This window comes from Callorhinchus milii, unplaced genomic scaffold (genome assembly GCF_018977255.1).
Source record: "Callorhinchus milii isolate IMCB2004 unplaced genomic scaffold, IMCB_Cmil_1.0 Scaffold23, whole genome shotgun sequence".
Taxonomy (NCBI): Eukaryota; Metazoa; Chordata; class Chondrichthyes; order Chimaeriformes; family Callorhinchidae; genus Callorhinchus; species Callorhinchus milii.
In genome coordinates, this window is record NW_024704764.1 from 4224401 (window position 1) to 4241513 (window position 17113).

The following is a 17113-nucleotide window of genomic DNA, read 5'->3' on the forward strand; positions in this document are numbered from 1 at the left end:
CTTTGTCTGTTGAGAAGTTTGGATAATATACCAATATGTCTCAGTCAGTGGAACATTTCACAAACAAAACTACGTTAAGACCTCTCAAAAGCTGCTGAAAAGCAAGTGTTTGCCAATCCTCTCAGTACATGGTTGGCCCAGACAGAAACCCTAGCTTTCAGCACATTTTTACAAGCTATTATTTAATACATTAAATGGCACCAACTAATTAACATTTGGATTGTGTTTTTACATGCTGCAAATTTTGAGTGTTTTAAAAGATGAAATCTCTGCCAGTTTGTTCCTCTGCCTTTTGAAGCTGTTTGACTGGTATTTACTGGTATTTAGTTACCCAGGCCGTTGTCCAAGTGATCATAATTCACGTGCGAGCCTTGCCTCTGAGTGTTGGTTGGTTATTCCATTATGTGGGGGTAACATCGGATCTGATTCATTCACATTTGAATAGCCCAGCGACACTCAGTGATCACACATTGAGTGACCAGTTGTTGAGAGAAACCACAGAGGCTGTTGCACCAAACCCCAGCACCAGTCAGCACTTCAGTGGATTAAAGGGATGAAAATTGACAAAATCAAACAATAGTACCTCCAAGAATTTATTCTGAAACAGTTGCTGAAATAGGAACGTTCACATCAGGTGAAGCTGGGGGTGAGGAGGATACACCATATGCTGCACCTCAGTGAAGTGAAGCTTGGACCATGTGAGACTTTCCCTCAAACGTGCTCATTTGCAAAGCAGCCGCTTAATTGTGAAAAACCAAGGAACCTGGCGGTGAGAGAGGCTGTAGTTTGTACCGTGCCTCACTCAACAGGCAACTGTGCTACTTCAAAGCGTAAGGATGCTGAAATTCGACCTTGTGAAACTAACACACACTTCCAACTTGCAAGAAGTCAATTGAAACGCTTCACCACAAATCTGTGTCAGTTGTAACTTGGGTCTAGTTGAATGAGGCGGGTGATTTTACAGTGAGCTGTTTACATCTTTTTTAATAGCTATCTATTGATTTATTTTTCCTTTCTGTACTCTGTTTGGATTGATTTGAGGCAATGAAAAGATTCTCAGCTGGCCACATGGAGTTTCAGTTGTTAGTGACAAGGTTCAGGTTATCAATTCACTTTGAAGAGGAGCTCAAGCTACCGGCTACAGACTGAATTGCCAGGTCTCTGCTCAGGGGAGATCATGAGAATTCTTCGAGGTTTTCCTTTCAAAACTTAACCCTTCAGCTTTCTAAGGAAGATAGAATTCATTCCAATGAAGCCGTTGTGTTCTGGGAGAAAATTTGGAAAAGACAATGGAGTTCTCATCCTTGATCTTTGTCAATGGGATTTTCATAATAATAATATTAACAGTTCAGCACATTTTATTTTGGAAGCAGGTGCTTCATGGGATAGACTAAAGTGCAGTGACTTTATTTTGTAGGTGAGCGTAAGCATGGAATGAAAAGTGACAGGGAGCACAGCAATGTAAACTAAAATTAACAGCAAAATTATTACCAGATTAATTATCTTTCAAAAGATGAATTCGCAATAAGCTTTCTTCAAAACCCCACAGTCTGTCACAGGCAGCTTTTTTTTTGTCTCAAGTTGCTTTTCTCTCTCTTTCACTCTTTTTTTCTCTTAAACTTACCCTCAGACTCTCTTTCTTCACAGACCAGCCATTATGGTGGTGTTGTCTCCCATTTTGTTGCCCTCACAATCAAGCCCTTTTCCTGGACAGGTTTTGTGCTCGCATTCCCTATTTGATTATTGAACTTCAAACGTCAATTCAGCTTTTGAAGGCAAAGCAGCTCTCGTCACTCGATATTGTTTTGGTTACAAGCAAAACAATTATAAGACAACAACTTGGATTTATATAGTGCCCTCCAGGCCAGACGGCGTCTCAGAGCGCTTATATAAAACTGTATATAAAAATTATATAAAAACTTGTGTGAACTTTGTTGTGAAAAGTGTTGGAGTGATTGACCCTCTACAGCCTCAACACAGCCAACTACTAACCCCTTCATTTCATTATTATATTCTAGAAAGAAGTAGGTAAGACAATTGTCTAAATTGTCACATTTGTGAATGAATTGTTTTGGGTTTTGAATCACAATATTCATAATTTTTCTCGCCTGGTCTCCTTGTGATGAATTGATAACTAAACTAAGACATACTCCTACTTCCAGATGTGTTTGCTCTATGTAACGATTGTTTTCTTATTCATTTGCAAAGCAGCAGGTCCTGTTGAGAGCAAGTTGTCTGTCTTCACCTACAGTACATGCTAGCGACCCACTAACTGAGCACCTTTGTCCTCTTGTCAGTTGTGTATGTGTCAGCTGTCTCTAACTGCACTATTGTTTTTTCTTTACTTTGTTTATTGTCCCAGCTGATGTTCCATTTTCAATTTGCTTTTGAGCTGGGCTCCCTCGATGGGCCAGTAGTCAGAGGGCAGGGCTGTGCCAGCGTGAAGACCTCGCAAGCTCTAACCAGCGGACGTCTTTTAGGGCACCTCCTTATATGGCTGTGCGGTCCTGTAGCTCAGTGGTTAGAGAACTCGCTTCACAAGCAAGAGACTTGGGTTTGATTCCCGACAGGGCGAAATGTTGGGCCGGTTTCTTTACTCCACACGCCTTACCTGGCAATAAGTAGGAACCTGTTGTTAGTCAATTGGCGGATCGGGGGTAATAATTCCTTCAAAAAAAAAAAAAAAATTTGTCACTTCAATCCACGACTGTTTGTGGGACGCTGCTGTGCTCAATTGGCTGCCGCATTTTGCCCACAAAATGTACACTCAATTCACTTTACAGTATATTGTATGAAGCGCTTTGAGACATCTCAAAGGCGCTATATCAAATGCAAGGATTATTGTTATAATTGTAACACTGGTTCCCAGGCTGTGGCGCTATAATAGGGTTGACATTGTTTGTAGGGAGGTTCTGTGAAAATACTTCCTGACGTCATGTTCCCCATTAATACAAGTTACCACTAATTTGCCGTTGTCTCTTTGATGTCCCATGAAGGATATTTTCATTTTGTATTTTTTTAAATTTTAATTTCCATCGCCAAAGCTTAATGTTGCTTTAATGAAATGCTTCAATAAACACATTGATGGGAACAGCAGAACCACTGGCTAAAGTAGTTTGGCCACCCCCACCCCTCAATTTTACCATGAGACATTTTTCATACAATAGCTATAGTAAAGAGCAATGTCCTTTAAAAATATATTCTTAAATAATTCCTTATCTTCCCTCGAGCTTCTGCTGATGCTGACTCCATGGTGCTAACAGCCCTTCACTCCCTCATTCAAATGCCCAATCTTCATCACTGAGCCCTTACAGTGAATGTCGGGAGTATTTCTGAGTTCAGGAGCTTTAAATGGAGAGCGAGTGAGACAACAGCAACAATTTGCACGTATGTAGCGCCCTCCGCACAGGGTAGCGTCTCGGAGCACTTACCAGTGGTGGAGCCTGACTCCAAGCCGGGGGAGTGGGGAGAGGTGACCCTAAGCATAATTGAAAAGGAAATTATTTGGGGAGGACAAGTTTTCAGGCCTATGGGGAGAGCGGGGGAGTGGGATTGAATTGGAAGCTCTCTTTAAAGAGCCGGCACAGACACGATGGGCCGAATGGCCTCCTTCTGTGCTGTATAATTCTATGATTCTATGATATAGATAGAGTGGGCCAAATGGTGCTCACAGTCAAGTCCTATTATGTTCTCTCCTGACACATCCATCCAGGTTTTCCGGTAGGATCAGGAAGCCTGTTTTCCGCCTCCATAACTCAGAGTTTCTGGGGCCCTTTGTGCCACTAAACTACTAATTGATTAGTTGACTCCACGTTAATAATAATAATAATAATAATAATAATAATCCTTGCATTTATTATAGCGCTTTTCACGTCGGGAGGACGTCCCAAAGCCCATCACAGAACACTGTAAAGTGAATTGACTGTATATTTGTGGGCGAACACAGCAGCCAATTGCGCACAGCAGTGTCTCACAAACAGTCATGGATTGAAAATGACCAATTTATTATTGTTTTTGGTTTTGGAGGGATTATTATTAGGCTCTGTGTGGAGTAAGGAAACTTGCCCAAGGTTTCGCCCTCTGCCTGGAATTGAACTCAGGTCTCTCACTTGCAAAGCGAGTGCTCTAACCACTGAGCTACAGGACTCCACGTTACTCTGACTGACTGCCTCATCATTCCTAATCATAGCCTTAAATGTGTTCCCCAGTCCAGCAAAGCCACTTGCTGACTTACTGTCCCACTCAGTTGCACTTAGGGTTGTGCTTTTAACAGAAACCTCTTGTGTTTTAGCTTTTTGATTCAGGACAGACTCCAATCCCAGTAAACCAGGCAGAATGAAGGCAGCTGTGAGAAATATGGGAAATTTCAACATGTATTATAACAACTAACATTTATAGAATGCCTTTTCCATAAAATAAATCTCTTAAAGCGGCTTACTAAGCTAAATTGGCAGAATTGATCGGAGCCTTTATAACTCGTACTGCAGAACCACTCCAGACCCAACAAATGGTGATGGTCGCACACTTATTTGATGCTCACCAAATGTAACCGTGCAGCAGTGAAATTAAGAGCTGTGATGTTATATACTGCTGAGAATTCACATCAGCATCTTTGTAAACTAATTCTCTTCATGCGTGGGTGTGTGTGCGCAGTAGGGAATTGAATTGAAGTCTGTACCAGGCAGCGAGTGAGAGATGACCAACGTGTGGTTGCAGTTTCCGCTGTTAGGTTTGTGAGGATAGAAGGGCGTAAACTGACCACAAATAAGGAGGGGGGAGGGAGAGTTGTAAAAGTTGCCTCTGTCCCTGGATTCGGGAAGGGTGAAATCCGCCAGAATTCTCCTGTTGATCTAAAAAAATAATAATTTGGTGACTCAATCCACAACTGTTTGTGGAACACTGCTGTGCGCAATTGGCTGCCACGTTTCACCCATAAATATATAGTCAATTCACTTTACAGTATATCCTGTGAAGCGCTTTGAGACGTCCTGAAGACGTGATAAGGCGCTGTATCAAATGCAAGGATTATTATGATCATGACCTGGAGATGGGTGGCAGGGCTACACTGGTGAAGACAGTATCAGACTTGGCTGTGATGTCCGTGTGGGTGATTGGCCTAAGTAGGCTTAGCTTGCTCATGGCTGAGGTGCTGGAGGACAATCTGAGCATGTGGAGCTGTATGTGGAACCCAGCTGTAGCCAGTGGCTTTAGGAGATGAAGCAATGGAGAAAATAGACGAATGAGGACAAAAGTTATTTCATTTTTTAATCCCATCTGAGACTATATTCCTTTTCACTTTTTATATCCTCCAAAGCTCGCCATTTGATGTCGATCGTGGCTGAAAGTGTTATGGGACTTGTATTGTGGAGCATAAAGATGCAGTAGATTTATGAAATAGGATCTGAATTATTGACCTGTTGATAACGGAGCCTGTGTTGGCCCACTAGAGGGGGCACACACTGGTTTGTGACGTTGGTATAAAAAGGGTGTCACCTCTCGGGAGGGGCATGAAATTCCTGAATTTAAATATGAGATCATTGCTGGTAAAGCACACTGCAGAGGAACAGACTGCATCTGAAATGTAAGTTTCATTTTCTTGAGCTTTTGATGGCCAGTTTATTTGAGCTCACTCCCTCACTGGGTGGTGGCGGGTGAGCGAGTGCTCCAGACCTGACAACATGTGTGTAGTAGTTTGGTGGGTTTTTCCTGTTAACTTGGATTTACTGATTGTGTAACCAGCGACGACCATGAACGGTGTTTCGTTGTCTCTCGTGGTTGTCAGTCAGCCGCTCTGTTGCTTTTCCTTATAATTATTTGTGTTCTTTTGCTTTTAAATCTCTTAAAACAGAATTGTTTATATGCTGGATTCTCTCCCTTTCTCTAGAAAACTTGTCCCACAATTTCGTTTATTTTGTGGCTTTTTATTTTGGATTATAACTAAATTTAATTGGTTGTGGAGTCCTGTAGCTCAGTGGTTAGAGCACTCGCTTTGCAAGCGAGAGACCTGAGTTCAATTCCAGGCAGAGGGCGAAACCTTGGGCAAGTTTCCTTACTCCACACAGAGCCTAATAATAATCCCTCCAAAACCAAAAACAATAATAAATTGGTCACTTTTAATCTACGACTGTTTGTGGGACATTGCTGTGCGCAATTGGCTGCCGCGTTCGCCCACAAATATACAGTCAATTCACTTTGCAGTGTGTTCTGTGAAGCGCTTTGGGACGTCCTCCCGACGTGAAAAGCGCTATATCAAATGCAAGGATTATTATTATTATTATAACTTTGGGTGGGAAAAAAATCACAGCCAAAAAAAGTAAAGAAACAAAGTTAAAGATCAACATGATACTGTCCACTGCAGAGTGTTCCGAGAATTACAAACTGAAATCATGAGGCAAGGTTAGGCCAGGAGGAACAGGGAAAGATCATCTCCACTAGGACTACAGGTTATGTAGTGAGCATCTCAACAAGGACTGAGCTGAGGAGAAGCTTAAGGCCTATTGAGGTCCAATGTTGCAAGGGACCCGGAGAGCAAATCGTGGGATTTGCACACTGAGAAGCCCTGGGGATAATCTTCAGGGTTCTGAAGGACCAGACCAACAAGAGGGACGTTGGTAGTTTATTTGATTTGAATCTGAGGTGACACATGGATAGCTTTAGTTTACAAATGTTTGTGGGACATTGCTGTGCGCAGTTGGCTGCCACGTTTCATTCTCTTTTGTTACTGTAATTGCAAGGATGATTTGAAGGAAGATGAAAGGATTGTGTGTGCAGTCAGTGTACAGAGTAAGTACCAATATTGTGGTGTTCTGAGATCCTCAGCGACACGTACAGAGGTGCCAGGACTTGTGGGGTTTCGCTGCCGTCGTGGCAGTGATGAGGGACTAAATTCAGCTCCACATGAGAGAGAGAGAGCACACTGTATTGTGTAGTGTGGAAGAACCACAGTGCAGGCTCACTGTGTGCCAGTGATATCCCAGCATTGTCTATCCCAGGTTACTGTCAGGAGGTTAAGAGCCGGATGAAAGGATAATCAAGGAAAGCTGAAGACCAGTTTAACATCTGTTCCTCTAAGGTAGATCTGGGTCACTCTCTTTACATGGATGTATTAGTGAAGATTTTGTACAGTGCTTTTCACGTCATGAGGATGCATCAAAGTGCTTCACAGAATATACTGTCACCTGGACCAACCATGTGTTTTGTATGCATGTGCATTGAGATTCACACATGAGGAGTACTATAAAATAAACTTGCTTTTTTGCTTACACACACCTCAACTTCTCTGTCAAGGTTCAAAGTGAATGGTAGGCACTTGGTGCTGGAGGGTTTACATGTGCAAATGTATCCCTAATGGAAAGGTGAGCAAAACGGCCTGTAAACTGAAGAATGTCTGCCAATGTCCAGCACAGTGAGCGGGCGAGCAGCGATACCTCACTGAGGGAGAGGGATGGCAGCAGGAGAACATTGGGAAAGGCCACTGGCCCAATGACGGCCCAAACTCACAAAGCTGGTGATGGAAATTCATACTTTTGCTACGTTGGAATAGTAAACAAACCTAACTCTTCTTTGCAATAGCAGACGGGCAGCACTTGACTTCTTTATAAGCACCTTTCCCCTGCTTCCTGTGACTTTCATCTACCTAATTAAATTTACACATCACTAGTTCCTGCTTGATACCTAATAGTGGTGATGAATGGTGTCTTTTTGGAGTCTGACAGTAACAGATACCTGACATTTTTCACTCTGTCACAGCTCCCTGCTTCTCCAAGCACTCCTGACCCTATTGTTTTGGGGGTAATTACCATGTTGTACTTCATCATGCTCCCAGACATCAGTGACAGGGCCCCTGTGAAACAAATGAGCGAAGGTCGAACGAAGCAGCTACCTACTCGGCAGCTCCCAATTACGGGTTACCACATGCTAAAGTAACTGGGAATGTCAGGTACTAACGTACTTCCCAAGTCTCAATTAATCACACAAACCATATGGACTTGGAGCTGCAATTGGTGACAACAGTAAAATCAAGCTGACACCTCCACTCTGATATCATTAAAGTCTTCTGCTCGCACCTGCTTTAAGCCAGAGTCCTCAACCACAAGGAGCCTAATCCCGGATGAATGCAGTGGAGAGTTTAAAGCCTCCAATGTAAATCAAGCGCAGAATTATATTCCAATCTGAAACTGAGCCTCAGCCAAGAGCTGTGGGTTCCAGCAGCCCGTCTGCCCTGGATTAGGACCAATTGAAACTGTTCCCTGATTTCCCTCCAGAACAGAGCTCTCCTCTTTCTCTCTCGCTTTCTCTCACTCTCTCTCAATGTGGTAGTGTCTGTGATGCTCAGCCCTCACACTGCTGGACACACACTCCTGCAGTCACAGACTGAGCTAACGGGAGGGAGGGAACTGGCTGGATCTCAGGCTCTGGCAGCTGTACGCTTGCTGTACCGGGTTTTATTTTGCCCAGTCGGGTGTCTGACACGTGCGGAAACCCATCGCCATGCGTAAGAGTCTCCAAACCCAACTGAGATTTATCCACATCCCACCTCCACCTGGAAATCCCAGAGATAGATTATTGGAATGGAATGCGCTCTCTCTCCCTGGAGGGATGCAGCCTGCTTACCCAATTCAGGAAAGTATCAGGTGCAGGTTGGCAATAGCCAAGGCTTGGGGACCCCAGGACCAGAGAAGGTGGTGAAATATTCATAAACTTGAGGAGCTCAAACCATGCATGCCAACAGAGCAGTATAGACGGAGCCCGTCTGCATGTAGGCTACGGTGTAGCCTGTGTCGCAGCAGCTCGGGAGAAACATGAGAAATAGAATGATTATTAGCTTTGGATTAAAAGAAAGATCATTTTAATCCTTGTCAGAAATGTACTACTATGTGGAGCCCTGTAGCTCAGTGGTTAGAGAGTTTGCCTCGCAAGCGAAAGACCTGGATTTGATTCCTGGGCAGGGCGAAATGTTGGCCAAGTTTCCTTACTCCACACGCCTCCGTTTACCTAGCAGTATGTAGGAATCCGGTTGTTAGTCGCTTTTCCGGGGGTAATAATCCCTNAAAAAAATAATAATAATTTGGTCACTCAATCCACGACTGGGACGCTGCTGTGCGCAATTGGCTGCCTCGTTTCGCCCACAAAATATACAGTCAATTCACTTTACAGTATATTGTGTGAAGCGCTTTGAGACGTCTCGAAGACATGATAAGGCACTACATGAAATGCGAGGATTATTATGTACTATTTGAAATCCGCTTATGTCGACAAAATCTGCTTGGTAACCGTGGTGTCGATATAAACTGGTAGGGCTGTAGTTTACTTTCTTCATTTGACCAAAGACCTAGTTGTATTGTTGCTGTTTGAAATATTTGTCATATATTGTACTTCTTGCAAAAGATCGCTAAAAAAAATGTGATTAAGTCGCTAAACCGGTCAGTGTTCTGCATGTGATGCAGAGAATAAGACCTATCAGGTTTGTCTAATTGTTTATTATATTATTCTTTATTCCATAATGACTCCTAATCAAAGTGCATTTCCCTCAATCCATCATCTAATAACCCTCTCAGTCCTTTTAATTTCCAGGAACTTGCCTCGTTCTTCTTTGAAAACCTTTGCAGTTCCTTGTTACATCGCAGGTGCTGGTAATAATAATAATAATAATAATCCTTGCATTTGATATAGCGCTTTTCACATCGGGAGGACGTCCCAAAGCGCTTCACAGAACACACTGTAAAGTGAAATGACTGTATATTTGTGGGCGAACGCGGCAGCCAATTACGCACAGCAATGTCCCACAAACAGTCGTAGATTGAAACTGACCAATTTATTATTGTTTTGGTTTTTGGAGGGAATATTATTAGGCTCTGTGTGGAGTAAGGAAACTTGCCCGAGGTTTCGCCCTCTGCCTGGAATTGAACTCAGGTCTCTCACTTGCAAAGCGAGTGCTCTAACCACTGAGCTACAGGACTCCACAGCTTGGTAGCTTGTTCCACTTGTCCATCATCTCCTGCGCTTCCTGTTCTGTAATTCTACATGAAAGTCACAGAAAATCACTTCCACAGCTGTTACTTGACAGAAAATATGTTTGTCCTTTGAACGATCGATGCTGGCAGTGTTACCGGGTTGGCTGGCTTGAGTTGGTTTGGTTTGTGTACGTGGTGTGGTGCTGGTTGCTGAGGCTGAGTTTTCTCTCTCAATAACTCAGTAATGGTTCAGCACATTTCCTGTTGGGGGAGGGGAGGACACTCTCTTGTGCAATACAAGTGAAACAGATGATATGTTCACATGAGCTTATTTTGATGACGTATTTATTCTGGTCCGGCCTGAATGCATTCTGTTGTTGTCCCAGAACGTGTTATTACAGTGGCTTATTTACAAACACATTCCTCCCTCGCCCGCATATCTCCTCGGTTGGTGTTTAAGATAAGACTCATCTGAAATGGTGTGTTTGCATATGCAGGCTCTTGATTTCATTTCCATAAACATATTTGCAGCTGAGATAGGGACACATTTGGTGCTGTGTGCAACATTTGACGCATTTGATTGTCCAGCGCCCTGGGATGTCTTTCCGACGTGAAGGACGCTATACAAGTGTAATTTGTTGTTGTTTTGCTTTAGATATGTATTGGTGTATCAAGCTTGAAGGGTTTAAGCGATGCTACATGTGAATCCCATCCCTCCGTCGCTCACTCCCTATCTTGTCAGTCAAGTGGGTCTCTAAATTGGACAATTAGCCTTTGCTTCTGTTTCCTGCCACTGTTATGTTTAAGCAAACTGCTCTCAAGACATCATTAACACCCATTTCTCTTTGCACTGCTTTTTCTGGTTTAAAAGGATAATATGTTGCAACAGGATCTGGAGCGACCGATAAAATGAGCAGAGTTTCATTTGGTTCTGAGAGCAGCTGTCAGTCAGTCTGGAGGGAGTGGCTCCATTTCTGCTGTCGTTGTTGCAGAGGGAATGCAGGGTGGTGTCTGTCTGAAGCTCAAACACACTTGTGCAAATGGAGCAAGTCAAGCACACCACACTGGAGTTATAGCACACTGGTAATACACACACAAGTGCGTGCATACATACATGCACACATATCTCTGCACATGGACACAAATGCATGGTATGTTTTTGAGCTTATCCTGATGCAGATGCAGAGGCAGTTAGGAAGGGAGAAATGGTTCAGGCAGCTGTAGGGCCTATTAAACCTTGACAAATTCTACAGCTTTATGCTTTGGATTATTATTACCATGAGCTTTTCCCAGTTTTCTCTCCGATCTTCCAGCTGCCCACATCCTTACCCGCGCAAAGCTTGGCACATCCCCCTCCCGCTATCTTCACCAGCTGCCCGAGCCTTCCAGTAGATCAAATTCAAGATCGTCAGCCTCACCCTCACCAGCAAACCTGATTGTCTGCAATTCTTTCATCTGGTGACAGCACTCGCCTAAGCCAAAGATCTGGGTTCGATTCCCAGCAGGGCGAAACGTTGGGCAAGTTTCCGTACTCCACATGCTTCGGTTTACCTAGCAGTAAGTAGTAACCCGGTTGTTAGTCGATTGGCGGATCGGTTTTCTGGGCATATTAATTCCTTAAAAAAAACAATCACTCAATCCACGACTGTTTGTGGGACGCTGCTGTACACAATTGGCTGCCGCGTTTCGCCCACAAAATATGCAGTTAATTCACTTTACAGTATATTGTGTGAAGCGTATTGATAGTCTAGAAGATGTGATAAGCGCTATATCAAATGCAAGGATTATTGTTATTATCTCTGATGAGGCTTATTTGGATTGAAGCTGGAATGAATAATGAACCGGTTTGTCCAGTCGATGTCATGAGGCTGCAATGTGTCTGATAGTTTCTAATTTTAAAAAAATCTGCTCCGGTGCAGGAGGATAGGACAGACACAGACAGCCAGGATTCAGGATGTAGTGATTGTTTGATAGAGGGAAGAGAGAGTTTAATTTGAAATCAAGCCAAATAAAACTGGCCTCCAAATTCTGGTGCATTTTATAAATTTAAAAAAAAACAATGAGCTTTATTTCCTGTTTTTGTGCTATCCTAGCTTTGCCATCTCCTCCAGCCCTATTCTGCAGCCTGCGGTCTTCACTTTGTTCTTAACTCCCTCCATTTACCATCAGTGGCTAAACGTTATACCCCTGGACTCTGGAACTCTCTCCCGAAATCCCTTTGTCTTCTGCTGTCTCTTCCGGCCTTCAAGAACCTCTTAAAACTTATCTCTTTGAATATCCATCTTCTAGTCCATTCCTCAAACTTTCCCTCTCGTTTCTCTTCACTCATCCTAGAAAATATATGGTCAGTTGACTTTACAGTATATTGTGTGAAGCGCTTTGAGATATCTCGAAGATTTAATAAGGTGCTATACGAAATGCAAAGATTATTATTATCTACTTTGTGAAGCCCTTTGAGATGTTCATCCTACGTGAAGGGCTCTACAGAAGTGCAAGTTGTTTTCCAGTTTAATGGTAACTAGAAATTGTTTCCTACTGACACTGTCACAGTATGATTTGACTCCAGTTAAGGTCACAGGCATAGAGAGAAGTCATCTTGTTTCAAGGTATTCAGAGGCTTCGTGCAGCTCAGATTGCTTTTGGAACCACACTGTGTTTTTATTTTAAGCGTGTCAGTCAACGTAACCATGATTTATACGTAGATATTTTCACAGATTTATAAAATCAATTTTTCTTTTTTAATAAGTTAAGTGTCATGAGTGTCTGGACAATAGACGCTTTCCCACCTACTGTTTGTACCTCAGGCATCTGCTTAAGAAAATAATGGAATCTGTGATAGATGGTGCTTTGGAATTGTCAATAATAGTGGAAGGAATCTGGTGTTTATCCAAGAAGATTAAGCCTTAGAGCACGTTAGGGAAAAACAACAACTAGCAAATTGCTGTGATTGGCAACAAGTAAGGAATCTAGCATGTGTAACCCTGTTTATGAATGTACTTGGAAAGTCCATTTTAATAGTGGCTTTCGTGTTGAAATGTCTCCCAAGCACCTCATTGCTGCGTGTAGTGACTGTTTTTTGGTCACCAAATGTAGTCCCCAATTTGCCTGTAGCAGGTCCCACAAATTGCCCATTAAGTGACTGACCAATTAATCTCGGGAGCATTGGCTACTTCAGTCGATTTGTATGTGGTGCTGTTTTGCTGAATAACTGTCAGTTTTGCCTGGTTTCAGCTTTTAGTTGATTGTCCTGTTGTTTGTTCTGTTTTTAAAAGTACAGTAAAGGCCCTTCATAATGCTGAGGTTCATCAACTCCCAGCCAGCGCTGCATAGGATGTGATATTGCAGTTAGTGTTTGTGTATTTACTGCACACATTCACTGGCTCTATCGCTGCTTCAAACCAATGGCCGGTGCGTGGAAAACCAATAGGACTGACTTCTGAGGCAACAAGCGGCATTTTCTGCGTTTGCGCACATTTTAGATTTGTGGTGAGTAAACGTCAGGGTTCATACTCCAGTCGTGTTATATGTGAGATGTGATATAACAGGGGGTCATTGTGTTATCACTTTGTAATGTAAGTCCGCTGTAGGTTTGAGTTATTTCAGCTGGGGGGAAACCCGGAGCAAGGAGCTTGTTTGTACAACCCTGCATATTTATTTTGAAGATATTATAATAAAAATAATCCTTACATTTGATGCCGTGCCTTTTATATTAGAGGTCATCCCAAAGTGTTTCACAGGATCTATTGTAAGGTGTTTTGTCTGTTTTGTGGGCAAACGGCCACATATTATAGAGGTTTGCTTGATGGTATTTAAGTGGCCCTTTAAATGTTTCACATTGTTTCCATTATTCCTTGTGACCCTTTGCAATTTCACTGCATTGGCTGCAGCGTAAAATACATGGAAATGTCCTAATATTGAGCCAAACAATGTGGTTAAAGTGGGTTTTTGTACAGTTCAAAGCCCTGGTTTATGAATACCTGCAATATAAAACATGGGGGTGTGCTCCCTGACATTCAACAGGCTGTCACGAGAGATTCAAAACCAGCAGCCCTGAAAAATATCACTATTATTCTGGTTGTGCAAAATGGAGACCTAGGGTTCGATCAGCTTCAGCTGTCACTTGCAGGTGACAGACCTGAGAGCATGGTCAAATTATAGAACTGAAAATTGAGCTTGATGAGCTTGTGTGTGTGGGGGGGGGGGGGGGGGAACACTGCCCGCAGTGGCATTGACGGACGGCTCTGAAGATATGTCTGGAGTTTCATCATCTCCTCAGACCAAGTGGCTGGGTACACAGCCAGGATGCCACAAAAGTGATAGGATTCCATTACCAAATGGGCTGTGCTGTTGCTCTACCAGTAAAGCAACTGTCCAATGTGAACCAGACAAGCAGCTGCCTGCTGAGATAGCTGATAAGTAATAGCCCTTATACTTGGTATTAATTTGTTGGGAGGATGTCAAAGTGTTTCACAGGATTCTCTGTAAAGTGTAGTGACCATATTTTGTATGCGAACCAAGCAGCCATTTTGCACACTGCAAGATCACATAAACAGCCAGGCTGACACTTGCTCTTGGTTGCGACAGTAGGGTGACCACAGTGCCCTAGGGTAGGGCGGGGAAATGTGACATGGCTTATGCTCCTAATCACTATCCAGTTACCCTGCTGGAAAATGTAACACATAGCCATTGTGGGAGGGCAAGAATAGGGATCGGGTTTGGCTTTAATGCCCCCCATTATCACATAGCTTTCTGACAACTTGCTGTCTAGGCTGAAAAATGAAGAATGACAAAGTAGCAGGTGACTGTTGCCTGTAGAACCGTATTCCAGCCTGAGTCAACAGTTTCAGGAGAGATGGGCAGGAAATTGAAAGTACTTATGTTTATATAAGCACCTTATTTGCTTTCCAGTGATTATCATGTGTAGGAAATTGGTTTTATAGGAAATTGTATCAGCCCATTTGGTGCACAGCAAAATCCCTCATTAAGTGAAGGATCAATTAACCTGAAGGATTGTTGGCCAAGGCACTTAACAAAAGCTACCTTCTCTTTTCAAGCAGTGCCAGGGGATGTTTTAAGATGCACTTGAGCAGGTGGATGGGACATCATTTTCACCTGTAATCTAAAGGGTGGCACATCTGACAATGCAGCACTGCCACATTCCTCTGGAGTTTCAGCCAAGAGTATGGTCACAAGACCCCAAGAGAAAGCTTTAGTCCACACTCTCAGACACAGAGCAAAGCCAGCAGAAGTGACAATATTCTACTTAAACTGTGAGGGATAAATTCTGATGGATCACAGGCAAACAGCTGCTGCTGGTGGAGGAAGCCTGGGAATGGTTTCAAATGTTCAGTGGGTTAGGATTAGCACTGGGCTATTTATTTTCCACAAAAGGTTCAGTAAACCTTTGGTGCTGGGGTGGGCGGGGCCTAAAAGGGGCAGAAATAACTTCAAACATGTGGGAATTTTCAAACATGGAAATGTGGAGAACATGACACTAATAAAGGAGGTGTGGGGTGATGTGGCCTCCTGCTGACCCCCGGGGGGCTGCTGAGCTCTCAAGGTGACTGTGGGATTCTGGATGGCACAGGTGAAAGCCAAGGCTGCAAGAGGTTAATGGAGCTTCAGTCCCAAATGAAACCTTGTGTAAAAGGGACTGTGGGCTTGTGGCTGGAGAGTTTCATTATGTTGTGGTATCTAAGAGCTGACAGTGATGGAGGGCGGCAGGACGAAAGCACATTTGGAAATCTTTAAAAAACAAGGGTAGATTTGCAATATTCTGTGATGGAGCGAAGGGGCCGCAGGCTTTGCCACTGAGATGTCTTATCAGATGGATGGCACACTCCAGATGCAAGAGCAGGAAAATGCTATAGACAATATAGCTCTGTATAGAACGAGCAATAAAGAGGTAAGTGGCAATACTGAGAGGGGAAGAGGTCTCAAAAATAGAAAAATTGAAGCAAAGTGTACAATAAAAGCATGTGCACAGCTTGATTTTGTTTTATTATGCTGGGTGAACGGAGAGTAAAGCACCAGCTCTTTTGGATCTAAGCAACAATACAAATGTAAACTAGCATTGATGGTGCACAGCTGTAGGCAGAGCTGGGCAAAGGCAGCATTTGTTCAGCAGTGATTTACTGTGCGTATCTTACATAGTAGAGAGTGCTTCTGAGTCTAGACTTACACCGTTTGAATGTTTGGAATATTATTTGTTATCAGGAAGCTCTTGTAGTGCAGTGTTGGTGGTCACCCTTGAATGGATTGTAATTTCTGTTTGCTTCTGGAGGAGAGAAGTGTATAGAACTTAATGTCGTGACAAGAATGACACAGGAAAGCACATTTGAAACATTTTCATGATTCTGTGATTTTTGAATCTGTAGAGCTGAAATTGCGGCATTTCAAAGCGCCATTGGGTAATGCCTGTATATGTTTGCTGATTCTCTACCAGTAAAGCAACTGTCCAACTTGAAACAACCAAGCAGCTGGCTGCTGGTTTCACATTGCTGACTGAGTACTTCTCCAAGCTAGTCATAATGCCATCAGTGTTCACTAATGAAGCCAGAAATATTTCACAAACAAACAGCAGCAGGCATCACACAGGTGTTTAAAGTTAGTGATAACCTTTGCAATTGATATTTTTAAAAGGTTCCTGTTAGTGAAACCTATTTTTTGAACAGCCAATTACTATGTTGCACAGAAGCAAAGTCCTTGTGTAACCAGATGAATGTTAATGTACAGTTATAAAACCCACAGTGATGCTCTTCCAGATTGGATCTGCAGATTTGGCCTCACCCGAACAATATCCAATAGTAATTATGAATCAAATACAAAATGTTTTGCTTTAATAAAAGAACTTACATTTTCATTGCACTTCATCACATTAAAATGTCATATGGCTTATTGTTAAATGATGTTTCTTGTGGGTAAACTGTAGGCAAATCACCAGGAAGGTTCACAATCAGCCAAGAGGTGAATGACAAATGAATTTGAAGTATAGATGGCCAAGATACTGAGAGAAATACAGTGTGCGCAGAACAAAATGAATCCAGCAGCAACCTGGAATATGTGTTTGCCTCCAAATTAATCCTGGTGTAAAACCTACCCTGAAGGCAAGCTTGCTTCAACCAGCTTTATATTAGTGGGGAAAGGGTTGCTGATACAGG

The 17113-nt window shown here is 42.9% G+C and overlaps 1 protein-coding gene across 9 annotated transcripts in view; it reads left to right on the top strand.

The window, feature by feature from the left end:
* raraa (retinoic acid receptor, alpha a) overlaps positions 1 to 17113 on the top strand; it is a 377347-nt gene that overhangs the window by 212280 nt on the left and 147954 nt on the right. The window contains exon 1 of one of the 9 annotated variants that reach the window (XM_042343422.1): positions 5452 to 5581. The exons of the other annotated variants lie outside the window; for them this stretch is intronic. The gene's annotated coding sequence lies outside the window, so the exon portion shown is untranslated. Of the gene's footprint in view, positions 1 to 5451; positions 5582 to 17113 lie in introns of those variants that run through there. 9 annotated transcript variants of the gene reach the window in all.